Here is a 17,027-nt window from a genome sequence, read left to right as displayed (position 1 = left end):
GACACCCTATGGTGGCCAAGAGTCCTAGGCTGGCTCCAGAAGGTCAACATACCTGCAAACCTGTACAAATGAATAAGATCATAGATCTGTCACTGTCCAAGCTCCATATTGCTCCATCACAAGACAAGTTTTCAGAGGCTGTCCACAGGGCTCGATTCTGGGTCCCCTCCTTTAGAACATAGTTCTCGATATCTTTCTTAACCTAGATCTTGGAAATGTCATATCTCAGGCCTACGCGGATGATCTGATCCTGATGTTGGCTGAAGACACCATGGCCAGATTGGAAATCTCAGCTAACTGTGCAATAGACATCCTACAGGCCAGGACTGTTAACAACAATCTCCATATATCACCAACCGATTTTTATTTTTATGTTTATTATATATATATTTGGTGCAGTCACATTTATGAGTGCTCCTGATAAATAGTAAATTTTGTGCCAGATAACCATGGATTTACCATTCGCCCGTGACTTAATCTTAAAGAACTAAAGAAACTGGATCACCAGGTGACTTTGTAAAAATTTCCTTTAGAGAATTAATGAAAATATGAGTGTATTTAAACTTTGCATATGATAGCTTGTAGTTGTATGTAGAGCGTATGCCTACAGCATACAATTTTGGACTTTAGTGTCCCGAGCTACTCCCCCCCCCCGTTCAGCACGCATTGCTCATAGACTGACTTCCCAATGCAATATGCTGATATGGAAATTAATACTTGCTTGTTATCTCTGTCATTGATTTGCCAAACGGTATACAGTAATTTAAAATTTTCCTAGGCATTCGCAGGAACACCTTGCACCTTTGTCCTGCCACGTGCTTAAAACTCAGTTAAATTTGACTGTGAGTTTGTGTACGCAGCCTTAACAAATATTAAACAGCCATATTTATAATTATAGATACACCAATAATTTACTTAGCAATAAGAGTGAAGATCTTTTCATCCTCTTCACTTGGTATTAATGCTATGTTAGCACCACGTGGTCACAACTCGCATCGGGCTAGCGATCTTGACTGACTTTTGACCGATTTTCGGAACTTTGGTTCTCAGCTCCGGTAGATCGGAAACTTGCACAGAGAACATAAAACATAGAGAAAGGACCCCTCTATTAAGGAATGGTTTTACCCTATTGGCACCAACAGTTTATGACCAAACCGAAATCACTGAAAATGACTGAATTCTGGCCACATAGTCAATTTTGATTTGTCTTGTGACTGGGCTACCGTTAAAAGTGCCCTGTTCTAAAATTAGTGTGGCCTTTCAGCCACCACATCTGAACTTCACTTATTGACTTATAGCTGAAGTCCGCCCATATAATGTCTAAGGGAAGAGAGGGGGGAACTCTGAGACATTCTATGAACTGTATAGTGAACTAAAATGTGCCTTCAAGATTCCCCCCTCTCTTCCCTTAGACATTATATGGGCGGACTTCAGGTATCCTACTATTACTCCTACATCGAAATAATTGTGATTTCCGTGATCGGTGCCCCTGAAAATCGCAAGAAGAAAAGCCCGCTGCTCTAGGGCCCTTTTTAATCTGGGCTCTTTTCCCCCCATGCGCCCAGTGGAAATCAGCCCAATGCCCTGTGGTCCCAAATCATCACAGCTTCTTGCGGCGACCACCAAATATTATAATTTTCACTGCTCTACAAGGATAAATTAAACAAGTCCTGATAATCCGGAACCTCGTTCTTCCGAACTTTATGAAAATGCCTTCACAAGACTCAAACCGCTCAGAAGTAAGCATAGAAAATGCCTCTGGAGCTGATCAGACTGTAGACATAACAGGCGATGTGGAAAGCCAAAAGCCCACTCCAGTTCCAAAAAAGCACAAGGTAGAAATCCCAAAAACCTGAGAGAGAAACTAGATCTCAATCTGAATCCAAGGAACAAACTGAACAAAGGAGCCAGCAGTGTGACTGCGTGGAGGAGGAGCATGCTCTGGACCCCATCCTGCAACAGGTGGTCACCCTTAGGATATGGAGCAAATTGGAGACTATCCTCCTCTATACACAATCGGAATATGACAAAGCAACTGTCAAGTTGGAGGCCTACTTGGAGGGAAGGGCAAATCAAATGCCACAGCGTGCCCCTTCTTACGCACAAGCGCCGAGGACCACACCTTACCAGATGCCAACTGCAGACTCTAGTGCACAACCTGCCAAACAGGAAACACTCCTAAAGCAACCACATCTGATCGTTCTACACCCTGCGACACCAGACAAACGCAATCCAGCGAAGAGCTCAAGACACAAATAATCACCACTCTACTAAGCAATGACCTCAAGACAATGAGGATAAAAACATTTAGGAAGACCAGAAACACCAGCATACTAACAGAAACAGAGACAAAGGAAAAGCAGAAAAGATCATCAGTAACCCAAAAATCCCAGAACTAGACCTTACTGTGATCTTGCCCAAGCGAAAAGGACCGTCCATAACAATATATGACTTAGAAAATGACCTGATACCAAACCAGTTGGCAGGCGAGATCTACCAGAGAAATTTCTCCAACTCCCTACCTAACTCTGATGCCCAAAACCTGCTCACCCCCAAAGTACTCCTACAAATCTAAAGACACTAGATCCACCAACTGGATTGTGGAACTTACCCCTGTCGCCTGGCAGGCCCTGATAAGACAGACAAGGATCTTTGTAAACTGGAGCAGCCACCGCTTCCGCGAGCACGTGGGTGTGCTCAAATGCTTCCATTGTTGCAGATATGGCCACACTACACATACTTGCACACAAATGGCACCAACGTGTGGTCACTGTTCTGAAAAAGGCCATTATTATAACTGCCCAAATAAAAGCACACAACCAGTTTGTACAAATTGTAAAGGCCTAAAAATGGACTCTGCGCATTCCATAAGAGACAGCAAATGTCCAGTGTACCTTAAGGCTAAGAGTTTATACCAGGCAAGACTCGATTGTGGGAACACACTTTAAGGAGTACAACACCACTGAAGTTAAGTTCATACAAATAAATGCACAAAGGGCCAGGGCAGTAGCCGATCGGTTACGACTTAAAGCTGAAGAGGAGAATATTGACGTCTTAATTTTGCAAGAACCATATGCCCACATGAAAATGGTTCGGAGGTATCCCCTGAAATACAAGATCATCCAGGCGGAGGATGAGACTCCCTGGGCAGCCACTGTCATCCGGAATCCAGACATCACAGCTACTGTACCTAATACACTAGTGTATTAGGTAGAGTGGGGACAGCATACCCTATATAACTTAAAATTTAATAATGACTAAACTCAATTGCATTCACACTAAACTCATTTGGCCTTTCTACTCAATTTTCTTAACCTCCACCAAGCAAAAAATTTTTTATATTATTATATATATATATATATATATTTTTTTTTTAGGTCCTAGCCACTGAAATCTCGGGAAATTAGGTGACAGGACCTGCCAGAGTAAATATTTCAATACAAGTGTACCTGATCTGCCTCCACGAGGCATAATGTGGACAACGTTGGGCCCCAGCAGGGGTCTAGCGGCTAAATGGCCAGAAGAAAAACAATACATAACATTACACTCATACAATATCCATACACTTTTAAATCTCTGACCTTTAACAGTGAACTGTTACACCCACAATGAAAGCAACGCGGAGATGGGGGAAACCCCTGGTGCCGTTAGACACGAACACACTATATCACCAACCAAAACAAGCTCAATACTGCTAAAAGGGACCCTGGATACAAGGAAACCTCCCCAAATCCGGATTCAAGGGATTACCATAAAGCTGACCATGGAATTAAAGCATCTCAGCGTTGTGCTGGATAAAAACCTGTCATATACACCGCACCTGACCTATATCCAGAGGAAAATCAGGAGTTACTCTGCACTGTTTGCGAGTCTCCCGCAAAGACTGGGGCTTGCGTAGGAGGACCCTCAGGCTTTTCTACAAAGAAGTTTTCGTGCCGGTTATTTCATATGCTGCTGGTGTATGGTTTCACAAGGCCACCACAGTGGTAAACAGAAAGAAATTAGAAACTACACAGCGATATATACTTCTTACCATTTTGAGAGCTTACAGCACTGTCAGCACCCACGCGCTCCAGGCCCTGACAGGGGCCCTTCTCCTAGATCTGGAGATCATCCACCATGGGATGTTCCACCAACTTTCAAGGGGCAGAAGTGTCACCTGTCTCAATTTCACAACAGATCCTGCCAATGACTCTAAAATTGAAAAGAAACGTCTCTCCACATACCTCCAGCAGGCCTGGCAGACATCAACTAATGGAGAAATTACCAGGAAATTTATACCCAACATACAAGTGGTTTACCCCAACTATCCTCCTTGGCTCTCCCCAGGACTTCTTACCTCCTATTTGCTTACTGAACATGGGGCAATAAGGGATAAACTACAAGGCTTCGGACTCACAGACACCCCTCTGTGCTACTGTGGCCAGGGTGAAACGTGGGGACACTTAATGTACCACTGCTGCCTGTACAAAGATCTTTGCTTCCGACTTATTATGCACATCCACGTATCATTGCAAGACCAGGAACATCTGCATCACTGACTGAACCACTGGACTCTGGCAAACCACCAGCGAACAGCAAGCCTCTCCCTCCCTGCCTACAAATCGTCCCCGATCTCATACCTCAACAGAAACAACACCACGGACTTACACCATGGACAGGAGTCACCCCCATGCACGTACATAAATCCTGGAGGAGACATCTTTCCATGAACGACTATCCACAAATCCTGGACGGGACACCATCCCATGAAAGACTTCATATCAACCCTGGATGGGATATCAATCGTGGATGGGATGTCAACCAAAGAACTACTATCCTAAAATCCTAGATGGGACACCATCCCATGATGACATCTGCAGCTCGCTATATACCTCTTGGCAATCTGAGCCGGGTGCCCTTGCCTGGTTCACTTTCACTCCTTTTCCCAGGTGGTGAGGGAAAGGAGATGGCATCTCTGTCTCCTCCCCTCGCTGCCACCCCTCTTTCTCTCCCCGTGGGGCATGGGCTGCCCCACAGGCCACTCCTGGGGATGCCTTCTCTATTTCCTCATATTTCTGACTTTCCCTCCAGCCTTCAGTCACTCACCTCCAATCTACCTTCACACAAACATACATCCCACACAGTGGAAATTAGAAATATCCAAATTCAAATCACTCACGATCCTTTTGGCCTAGCAAAATTCTAGCATAATTCTCCCTTTTTTTTTTTTTTTTTTTCACATCTAGCCACTGAAATCTCAGGAAATTATGTGGCAGGGCCTGCCAGAGTACCAATACTGGTGTACCTGGTCTCCCTCCACAGGGCCAAGTGTGGGCAATGGTGGGGCCCAATAGGGGTCCAACTGCTAAATGACCAGATGAACAACGGTACATGACACTACACATATACAAAAATCCATACATTTTAAACCTCTGGCATTGACAATGTTCTGTTTCACACCCACAATGTATACTATGCAATGGGGGAAACCCCTGGTGCAGTTTGACCCTAAACACACTTTACATGCAGGTGCAACTCACGTAGTTGGAGCCGAACATACCTTCGTACCTGACTTTGAACCAGATGATAACAGTTTAGGGTCGAATATCATGGAAGGAGTAACTTTGTTCTTTTACGTGACACCACGGCCAGGGACCCATATGTACTATGGAAGGAGTAGAACATGAACACACAAATCTGGATTCTTGTGATCACGTAGATGCCAAGCAAGGAAAAAACTGAATGTTCCTTCAGTTAAACATAACCAAATCTGTTTATACTCTCTGAAGGAGGTAAGTGGAATGCTCCATAGTAGCTTACAGCAATTTCTGTTTGATAAAGGAAATGGAATAAGTCGTAAGGCTATAGCAGAAATCCTTTCAAGGTGGTTTGAACTTGAAAACTCACAACTGAATTAGGAGCACATAATGAGACTCTTAAGGAAAAAGTGTTGTGTTTGGAGCAAATGGTTTTTATTATTATCAGCTATATGGTGCAAGGAAGCCTGAAGCTTATGCGGCACCAGCCAAAAAAATTCCCGAGTTACCCTGAGAGAGAGAGAGAGAAAGAAGAATGATATCCAGCTCAGGACCCTGGGTGTGCCAAGCCCATACTCACCAGATGTGAGACCCCTGGGGTTAAATTTTGATGATTATCAAGCTCAAATAAGGGAATTACAGAAAGTGTGATGAGTTCAACATGAAACTGCTGGTCTACGAAGGAATAACATCTCATATTGTGATATAGTCATGGGTCTCTCAGTTTTGTGGGCAACACTATTAAAAATAATCCTAGGAGATATTCAAGGGGAAATACTGTGGAAAATAATCATCAGTTGAGGAACAAAGGGGTAAATTGCACGCACTTGTTATTAAGCCTAAGGATGATTCTCACCTTAAAACAAGTAATGCATTCAGAAAGCTGTCGGCAGAGCTTTCACAAGCATGTTAAAGTCTGTAAGAACAGGTAAGGTCAGGAAAATGGTGGAGAAATGTATGAAGTCAGAAAATGAAGACGACATTGATCGTATAAAACAGAATGAGAGAATTAAGCGGCTTGGGATCCTCTTTTCAAAACCAAGAAGACCAGACCCAAAATTAAAAGTCTTATGATATAGAATAGGACATAACGATGACTTCATAAATGACTCTATGAATGCAATTTACATTACATGAGGATGGCAAGGATGGAAATGGAAAACAAAATTTAATTCATTTCAACAGCAGTTAAAAAAAAAACTGGCAGAAATTGGGTAATGGAGGTGTCAGGGAATGACAACAACTTATTACGTCAAGGATGATACACGTAGGAATGATATCCTACAGAGTAAATACATTTAACTGTTTGTTACAGCAGTGGTTTTCGACCTTTTTTTAAAAACGGCACCTCTAAGTAATTTATTTTATTTTGTGGCACCCCTTCTCAATTTTCTGACTGTTAGATCCTCTCTCTCTGAAATATATATATAATATTTAAAAAAATGTTATATGATAGTTATTACAATAATATAACTATAAACAAAATTACAATTCATAAGATAAATTATATATACTTATATAATAATTTTATTCTTTATATAAAGGTACTAAATAAACATCAATTATAAGATCACCACAAAATTAAAAAGATACCGTACACCTTTTTATAATGAAATAAATATATAAATTTAAAAAATAATAATAAGTTTTAGTAACTTAAACCCAAATTACGTGGCACCCCTGGAATGTTGTTGCGGCACACTAAGATGCTGCGGCGCCCCGGGTTGAAAACCACTGTGTTACATTATTGTCAATCGTTCGCACACACTTCGAAAACGTGCAACGTGAACCAGTCTGTAGTCACTGCGCTAAGAATGGACAATCATACCATAACATGCATATTAGTACGCAGAACTCAATAGTACAAAATGAAGTGCCCAACAGTTACGGGACTATTAATATAACAACTAAACGGGCAAGGTCCAGAAAGGTTGAAAGTGAATTGTTAAAGAGTTGATCTTGCCTGTATTCAGGAAGGTCGATTCTTGCGTTTGTGGATGTCTAATAATGTCAGTCATGGAAACTTCACTAGCCCATCGGAAAAATTTTATATTGGAATATAAAAGGAAAATACTATGCGTATAAACTGTCTGTTCATAGATCTGTTTGCAGGATAAAAAAAAAAAAAAAAAAAAATCTCAGCAGGAGATGATAAAACCTAAGCCAGTGTCCACACTTGATTATTCTGCCATGACGTTTACACGGCATACACAACAAATGCTCATATGTGGACAGAATTACTATTATCACTGCCCCTATTCGGCTCGCTCCAACCGCAGTTGGAAACAAAACATCAAAATATTATAAGAAACACCACGTGCATTAGTTTAGAAAGCTACTGCCAATTTTTGAGTTGTTGAACGCTTTTCTTTGAAGAAAAACAATTTTGATGGATCAGGAGCGCGCACTATTCCTTCGAATGCTCGCGGCGTTCATACACATCATTCCTAATCTCGTAACACGAACACGATTTTGTAATGTTACGAAACGGCCGAATGTGCCAACAGTACTGTGCACTGCTTAACATCACCGCCCGAAACCTACTATAGACTGAAGGCCCCTCCCCTTTTTTATCAAGTGCTTTCAGTCAACAACAGAAATCAAGTCAAGTCCACTCCAAACGGGTGGCATGTAGCACACTCACAACGATATTCTTAGGTTTTATTAATTAAAAACTGTATACTACAAGTAAATATTAACGGGCAAGAACATTTAAAAAATCTCGATCACGGATTTTTAAATGTTCAAAGGGCCCACTACTCGCCCACTACACTAACGCCACCAACAACAAATTACGCGTGGGCTGAAACAAGTTATTTTTGGATATTAACACACATTAGGCAAGTGGTACAACTTGATGCAATGTATAAATATATTTTATTCTTAATCGCGTGTCGAGAAACAGCGAATTAAATTGCGGAAAATATATATTAAAAAAAAAAAAAAAACACTACTGAAACTATCATCCGTGTGAAGGTTAGTTAGTTAGTTATTTGGTTTTTAGGAGCATTAGCAACTAAGGCCATATTGCTCCGGGATATGCGGTGGTCATTCCCTGACCTTTCCGCATCCTCCGTATTTGGTGGTGACGGGCTCGAACCCCGGTCTAATCAAGAAGCGTGTGCTACGCACTGCTGCTCCTTCCCACCTGGCTACGGAGGCGCCCCCGTGTGAAGGAAAAGGTCCGACAGATTCAGAGAACCGTCAAATTCTCCGAAGAGTTTGGTGACGATTACATCCGTTGTTTTTGGATTTAATCATTAATTAAAAATTTAAGAAAATAATTAAAATAATTTTGATATTTCTGGCGCTACTTCACCATAAATCCAGTACGGCACCAAACTGAATTTGTACCAGGTGGTAACACTGATCCCAGTGGCAAAAAAATTTTTGAATTACCCTGAGGGTAAATTATATTCAGCAGTAATTTCAAAACATTAGCTTGTTTTGAAATTACTGCTGAATGTAATTTACTCTCAAGGTAATTTTTAAAAATAATTTCTTTTTTTTTTTTCGGCCTGATAAGCCTCAGGCTTCCTTGCACCATATAGATAATAATAATAACAATTTATATTCTTATTTGCTGTAACATAATAATATGAAATAGCAGTGAACTCCACCTACGAAGCTATTATTGTTATTAGTGGAATCTGATATTGTAACAGCTTCACTCTAAAACGCATCTCATTGACAAAAAAAAAATCATAAGGTTTCATATCCAGCGTAAAAAAACCAGGAGGTATTTTAAGCACTACACTAGAAATAAAATTTCAATTGCAAAATGTACATTTTATGTTAAAATACAGGACTGTTTACCAGTACAGTATGCCTTTACACATTAACTTATCTAATATTTTTCTGTCTGGGGATTTCTGTTTGGATATTCGATTAGCCATTAAGTGATTTTGATGTCTAATAGATACAAATAAACATTCAGTACGTATATCATCGTCACCAAAAAATGCAATACTGTATCTGTTTTTGCATTTCTTTCTATGCACAGCACACTGTTGTTAATGCTTATTTTGTTTGCAAATGCTGCATGTCTGATTACGTTTCCCACCTCTTAAAATTGAAAAATAAAATCTATATACAAGTACACAAGGCAAATACGTTACTTTTTCATATTTTACAATATGTAGAAAATCTTACATACATGTGTTTTGAAATTTTACGCTGTATTTATTTGGCATCTTACTGAAAGATATGCAAAGCTAATTAACTACAATATGACTACACATAACAGAGAACAACATTGCACATTTCTGTTTTGCACCACTCTGCAGAATAGCTAATGCCAATTCATTAATGAAAATTGGCAAAAATTTGCAATTTTTTTTTAAAAACTATAATTAATTGTTTTATTTTTTTTAAAGAAAATGACACAAAAAAAGTAAGCTTTTATAAGGAGACGGTGAAACTATTTGAAACATTCTAAATCTGGAGAGATGGCAGCTGTGTGCCTCGGGCTTGTTTATGTGCATATGCAAATAGATTTGTGGCTGTTTTAATCATTGGCGCATACAACACAAATACTACTAGCAACACTACATATTAATTTGATCAGTTTTCATAAACTTGGAAATATGATTTTAAATAATTGAAAGCATTGCACAATATTCGAAAAACATCAGCAAGGGGAAAGATTTCAGTTAGCATAGGAAAACATATCAGCAGTGTTTTACTTTAGTTCTTGTGCCATCAACAACATTGGATGAGAGTATATTCTTTGAATGTGTTAACATAACAGTTCAGTTTTACAGAATAGACAGATAGCATTTTCATTCAAATTGCCAAAAATCAAATTTGGAATTATGAATTGCCAGTCACAGAACAGTTCACCACAGATAGCAGCATTGTCTTTTGTGTTGTTTGTAAAAACTGTTTCATGCAGAAAATAATTCCAGATTTACCAACATTCTGGCTAAAAAAGGAGAAAGCAAGGAAAAATTGGCAGATCAGTCACTTTTAACCAAGCTGTGTATTTAAGACAAGAGAAAAGCAATATTAGCATTAGTATCAGCAAATGATGATACTAATACTAATAAAGCAAGTTTATATAGCATCAGAAATAGAATATATATATATATATAGACAGGTCTGTATATATATTCTATTCTATATTATTATTATTAGCCATATGGTGCAAGCAGCCAAAAAAAAAATAAAAAAAATTCCAAGTTACCTTGAAGAGAGAGAGAGTCAGAAGTAGAAGGGAATCACGAAGGAAGAGAAGAATGATGATATCCAGCTCAGGACCCTGGATGTGCCAAGCCCACACTCACCAGATGTGAGCTCCTGGGGTTAAATACTTCAATTTATTCAAACTACCCACTTCTACAGCATATGGAAATTTGTTCCAACCATCAGCTACCTGCAAGCAAACTTCCACACATTACCCTGCAACCATCCTTCCTCAATTTGAATTTATGTTCTATTATGCATTGTGTGAGCAAGAGGAAGGATTCCATCAACACTGAGCTTGCTCAGTCCATTTAAAGCCCTTGAAAAAAATACTGTGTAAATCAAAACATTCTGAGTGAATCGATCCTGAGGAAGAATTGCCTAAACGATATTTATAATGATATTATTTGATAAATTTGTCAAGATATTGAAAAAAAGTTGCATCTGAATGTCTGGTGATGAAATAGCAGATTGGTTGTAGCAACTGTATTGCATATTTGGTATGTAAGAAATTAGATGGAACCTCCTTATCTGCAATCACTTGCTTGTAAGATACTCAAAAATGTGAATTGCACTTTCACAACTGCATGAGTTGTGAATAATTCTGCTCCGGTCATTATGGCTAGGCTGAGAATCAATCCATGGCAAAAAAAGTCTGCATTTTTGTTAATGAAGCTGCTCTGTATATGATAAAAGCAGCTTCTGCATGACAAGCTTTCTATACAAATCTAATCCACATTATTTTCTTAGTCTTGGCTTATGTAAAGAAAAAATTCAGGACAGTTTTTGGCAATTTAATAAAATTAGTAAAAAAAGGATCTTTGTAAAAAGCCCCTACATGCACAACTATCTACAGACATATGCAATCTGGCCTACCTCTTCCACCAGAGCATATTTTTTTTAAAAGGGAGAGAACATAGTTGTATTCAGCATTGTTTCATGGAAAAAACTTTGATTTTAAAAAAAGTTGTCAATAAGAGTACTGCTTTCTCTTGTTGCTTCTCTAATATGCTATGTAGAAAACATGTCATCCAATAAATCCAGAAAAGTTATGCTACAAGACATTCTGATTTACTGGTTATACTATAAGGCATTCTGATTTACTGGTTATACTATAAGGCATTCTGATTCACTGGCCTATAACATACACTGCTCTCATTTTTGTTTTTCCAGTGCTTATGTCACACCAAACTGACTCAACAATATTTTGCTGTCTCATATCAACTGGGTACACTGATTGAGATTCCTATGTGCCTGTTATCCAAGGTCATAACTCCTCCTCCTCCAACCCTCCTGTCTTTTCTGCACATATTATACTTCCCATATTTACATTCTGCATCCTGTATGTCACAGTAAAATCCACGTTTCTGATATCCCAATAATGTCTGCATTTGATGCCTCAACTAATACTTCAAATTCATCGTATTTATATACTGCAAAAGTCAAAATTTATAAAACTGCACTTCACAACAATTGCATTATATATTATGTTATACAATCATATTATCAAGTCACATTCATACTGTTATAAATTTATAATTTACAGACTTAATAAAAACTTCTAATATTAATTACACTCTCCCCCCATGCTTCAACTCTCATTTGAGTATTTTCCAAGGCCAAATAAGAAACAGTTTCACTTACTTTTCAGATAAACACAATAGGAGTCTAGTAAATAACTGTACTACTAATTTGTACCAAAAAGATAACAAAGACCAATAATTTAAGCAATAAAAGAGGTTGCTCAGTAGAGAACAAAAATGGCTTCCACACTATACCTAGCACTTTTTAATTTTTTTTTTTTTTTTGTGTTTGGTTGCATTTTGAAATGAATGATTTTATTGGGCAGTGAATTTGCATCAAGTTTTGCTTCAAATTATGGAAAAGTGCAACAGTCTTGTCTGTTAAAGATGATCCTTGCTCTAGCCACACTTCAACTCCAAGTATTAATGATTTGCTTGTGTTTGTGATCTGAATGGAAGTGGCTGACATTGTTTTATCCTCACAATTGCTAGGGAAAGTTTGGGATGGTTGGTTGGGGATTTTTTTGGCACATCAGCATCTCTCGCCATAGTGTGCGATACATATGAAAGTTTGGGAATGTGATTCATTTCAGACAAGTTTGTCTCCTCAGATCTCTAATGATCACAGACAGAGTAATGTCCTCACACAGGAGAATCTTCAGTGTTCTGCTGCTGGCCCCACACTGTTTCTTTTATCATTACTGGTGATAAATTAAGGGCACAAAAGGTGATATAGTTGTACACGTTGGCACTAATGATATTAAGAGTAGGAGACCGGCGGAATTACTTAACAAGTACAGGTCACTGATGAAAAAAAGCCGTGAATTAGGGTTGAATTTGAAAGTGTATGCAATTCTGCCCAGACAAGATAGGAGGGAGTATATGATGAGAGCCCTGTCGATCAATTCGGCCCTGGAAAGATTGTGCAGGGCTCAAGGGGTAGAATTTTTTTCAGCCTGGTCTGTACTTGTTAACAGGAGAGACTGCTTCAACAGGGATGGGATACACTTAAATAGAAAGGGTGCAAGAATGTTTGCTGATGCTATCGAGGCAGTGTTAGGAGGGTCGGAAAACTGCCACATTGGGGGGATACAAGGACTAATAGATTAACAGTAGCCACTGGCAGAGGAGAAAGTGATTCTTGCACTGCTTCTATTGGAATGAGCAGAAGCCTGGAAAATAAGATGCAGGATATTACAGAGACTGCAGGGAATCATGGGGGTACAAGTAAACACATGGGTTGTGTTAGGGTGGCTAAGAGGAAGAGCAGGTGCATGTACACCAATGCTAGGAGTCTAGTAAATAAATTTGATGAATTTGAGGTATTGTTCAAAACATCAAAGGCAGATATTGTTGGGATTTCAGAGACGTGGTGTCACACAGATAAAAGGAATGCAGAACTGGAATTTGGGGAGTACAATGTCTACAGAAAGGATAGACAGGATAGGAGGGGAGGAGGGGTTATGCTATTAGTTAAAAAACACATAAAATCCAAGGAAGTGAAGCCAGTCGACATCACTGGACAGTCCAGTGTCGAGTCAGTTTGGTGTGACATAAGCACTGGGAGATCAAAATTGAGAGTAGGAGTGTGCTATAGGCCTAATGACTCTGATGAGTATAATAAGAAACTGTACAGAGAAATAGAGTGGGCCAGTAAATCAGAGAGTCTTATTATGGGGGATTTTGATTTCCCAGATATTGACTGGAATTTGGGGCCTGGTCACTCACACACTAGCAAGGCTTTTGTGGATTTATTGGATGATTGTTTTCTACATCAGCATGTTCGGGAGGCAACTAGAGGGAGTAATACTCTTGATTTGATTATCAGTAGTGATTCTTCATGCATTAAGAATCTGTAGATAAATGAACCACTAGGTGGCAGTGATCACAGTGTTCTGAAGTGGAATTTAACTACCATTAGGGGTAAAGGGAAGGGGTATTGCTTTCGTAAAGGTGACTACGATGGACTGAGACAGTATTTAAATTCTATACAGTGGGATCAACTGATGACGTTACCAACAGCAAATTCAAAATGGGAAGCATTCAAAGAACTTATCTTGGAAGCTACTAGGCTTTACATACCAACTAAGAAATATTGTTCAAGGTTTAGGCCTAAATGGATGTCAGATGAACTAATGAGGCATATGGCAGAGAAGAAAAATGCATGGGATACATACAAATTAACACGTGACACAGAAGCCTATGATAGATACAAGTTGATCTGTAACCAAGTTACGAAGGAGGTTAGGCAGGCGAAGGCAGATTACGAGAAATCCTTGGCAAAGGATGCGAAGAAAAACAGCAAAGAGTTCTTTACTTATGTAAACTCTAGAAGGAAGAGGATGAATCAGATTGGTCCACTTGATATCGATGGGTCAACTGTTGATGATCCTGCTCAGGTAGCTAACAAACTAAAAGAATATTTTGCATCGACATTCACACATGAGGAGTTATTCAGCGAGGGGAATGCCAGAGGTGTATTCAACTCTGGCAGTAAGCTAGAGAATCTTGTAATAACTGAGAGTAAAGTGGAGGAGAAATTGTTGAAGATAAATACAAGAAAGGCACCTGGAGTGGATGGAATCTATCCAGTTATATTAAAGGAGGCAGCAATGGAAGTAAGCAAACCCTTAGCCATAATTATGAGAGCTTCCTTGGACTCAGGGGAGGTACCATGGACTGGAGATGTGCAAATGTGACCCCAATTCACAAAGGAGGATCAAAGACTGACACAAGTAATTATAGACCTGTGAGCTTAACTTCTGTTCCCGGAAAATTAATGAAGGCACTGGTTAAAGAAGCACTGCAGGATCATCTAGACAATATTTAAGTTATAGCTCGGACACAGCATGGTTTTGTTAAGGGACAGGCTTGCCTGACCAATTTGATTGGATACTATGATGCAGTCACAAAAGAACTGGATGCAGGGAATAACTTTGATATTATATACTTGGATCTTAGAAAGGCTTTTGATACTGTTGCACATGGAAGACTGCTGCACAAATTGGAGCAGTGTGGCATTGGAGGCAAATTGCTGCTATGGATAAAGGGGTGGTTGAGGGGGAGAAGACAGAGAGTGGTAATCAATGGACACTGCTCTTCGTGGACTAATGTTATTAGTGGAGTCCCTCAGGGCTCAGGGTTGGGTCCATTATTGTTTTCTGTATTTATAAATGATATTGATGATGGTATATCAAGCTTAATGTCCAAGTTTGCAACCTTTACAAAGGTTGGCAGGGTTGTCAAGGACACTACTGACACTATGCTGCTGCAACAGGATCTGGAAAGGTTGAGCAGATGGGCTGAGAGGCGGCAAATGAAGTTTAACATTGACAAATGTAAAGTACTACATATGGGAAACAGCAACCCCAGAGCAACGTATCAACTCTGTGGTACTACACTGACAGTGGTAGAGAATGAAAGGGACCTGGGGGTGGTTGTGCAGGCAGATATAAAGTTCTCTGAGCAGTGCAGACGGGCTGCAAGGCGCAATATGGCCAAAGTTGCTTTTGCGCCAAAAAAACCCAACAACAACCAACCAACCAACGGGCTGCAAGAGTAGCTCATGGTGTATTGTCAATGATATATAGGAATTTTTCTAGCAGGGATAAGGAGGTGATTATTCCCTTGTATAAGGCAATGGTCAGGCCACACCTAGAGTACTGTATACAGACCTGGAGACCTCATTTCAAGAAGGATGTAGAGCTGCTGGAACGAGTACAGAGAAGGGCAACAAGATTATTGCATGGAACAAAGGGGTGCTCTTACAAAGAAAGGCTTAAGTTTTGCGAATTACAGTGTCTGGAGACTAGGCAGCAGCGAGGTGATCTGATAGAGGTGTACAAAGCCTTGAATGGTTTGAGCATGCTCAGTGCTGATGGGATTCTTCCTCTTGCTCAGAATAATCACCTCAGAGGGCATAAATTCAAATTGAGGAAAGACAGATGTAGGATAGATGTGCGGAAATTTGCCTTTAGCCAGCGGGTGGTTGGTAGGTGGAACAGACTTCCATCCCTTGTCGTGGAAGTTGATAGCCTAAATAAGTTTAAGGCTCGGCTGGACAGGTATTTCGAACGAACAGAGGGGTGAAGTGGAAGTGGTTATTTTTTATTTATTTATTTTACTTTAATTTTTTTGGCTGATGCTGCATAAGCTTGCTTTCTTGCATCAAATGCCTCTACTAATGCTAATACTAAATTAAGGATATATGGTTACGACCTGGTAAAAAAAGTCCTCTCAATAAACAGCAAAATAATTTCAATCAAAATTGAAGATCATGGTCATTGTATTTTTGACTTAGGGGGCACCGTTCATTATGAATTTGTTCCTCATGGTCAAACAGTGAACCACAAACACTATAAAACAGTTCTACAGCTTCTCTGAATAGCATCACTATTCAGAGATCAGTAAAGTGGGCTTCATGGAATTGGTATTGCATCATAAAATCTCTGAACACTTCCCATTCAAGAACTTCTTACAAAGCACCTGTCATTCTGGTCCCCCATCCACTATTACTCCATGATCAATCTGGAGTTCCATGATTTTTTTGATTTTTTTTTGTTTCCCAAGCTTAAAGCTCCTTCCCAAAAGGTCACAGATTTACAATGACTTAGGATTAGTAAAATGAATGAAGGTGGAATACTCACTGTTATAAAAAATTCCAATTACAGGCATTGAGGTTTAGATTAGATTGTAGGAAGTTTTTTTTTAGCCAGCGAGTCATTGATTGTTGGAACAAGTTGCCCTTGCAGGTAGTTGAGGTGACAGTTTGAATAAATTCAGAGGTCAACTAAATATAATT

Source organism: Mastigoproctus giganteus, chromosome 7 (assembly GCF_048544385.1).
Source record: "Mastigoproctus giganteus isolate SK-2022 chromosome 7, ASM4854438v1, whole genome shotgun sequence".
NCBI lineage: Eukaryota > Metazoa > Arthropoda > Arachnida > Uropygi > Thelyphonidae > Mastigoproctus > Mastigoproctus giganteus.
This window is presented reverse-complemented; position numbering follows the sequence as displayed.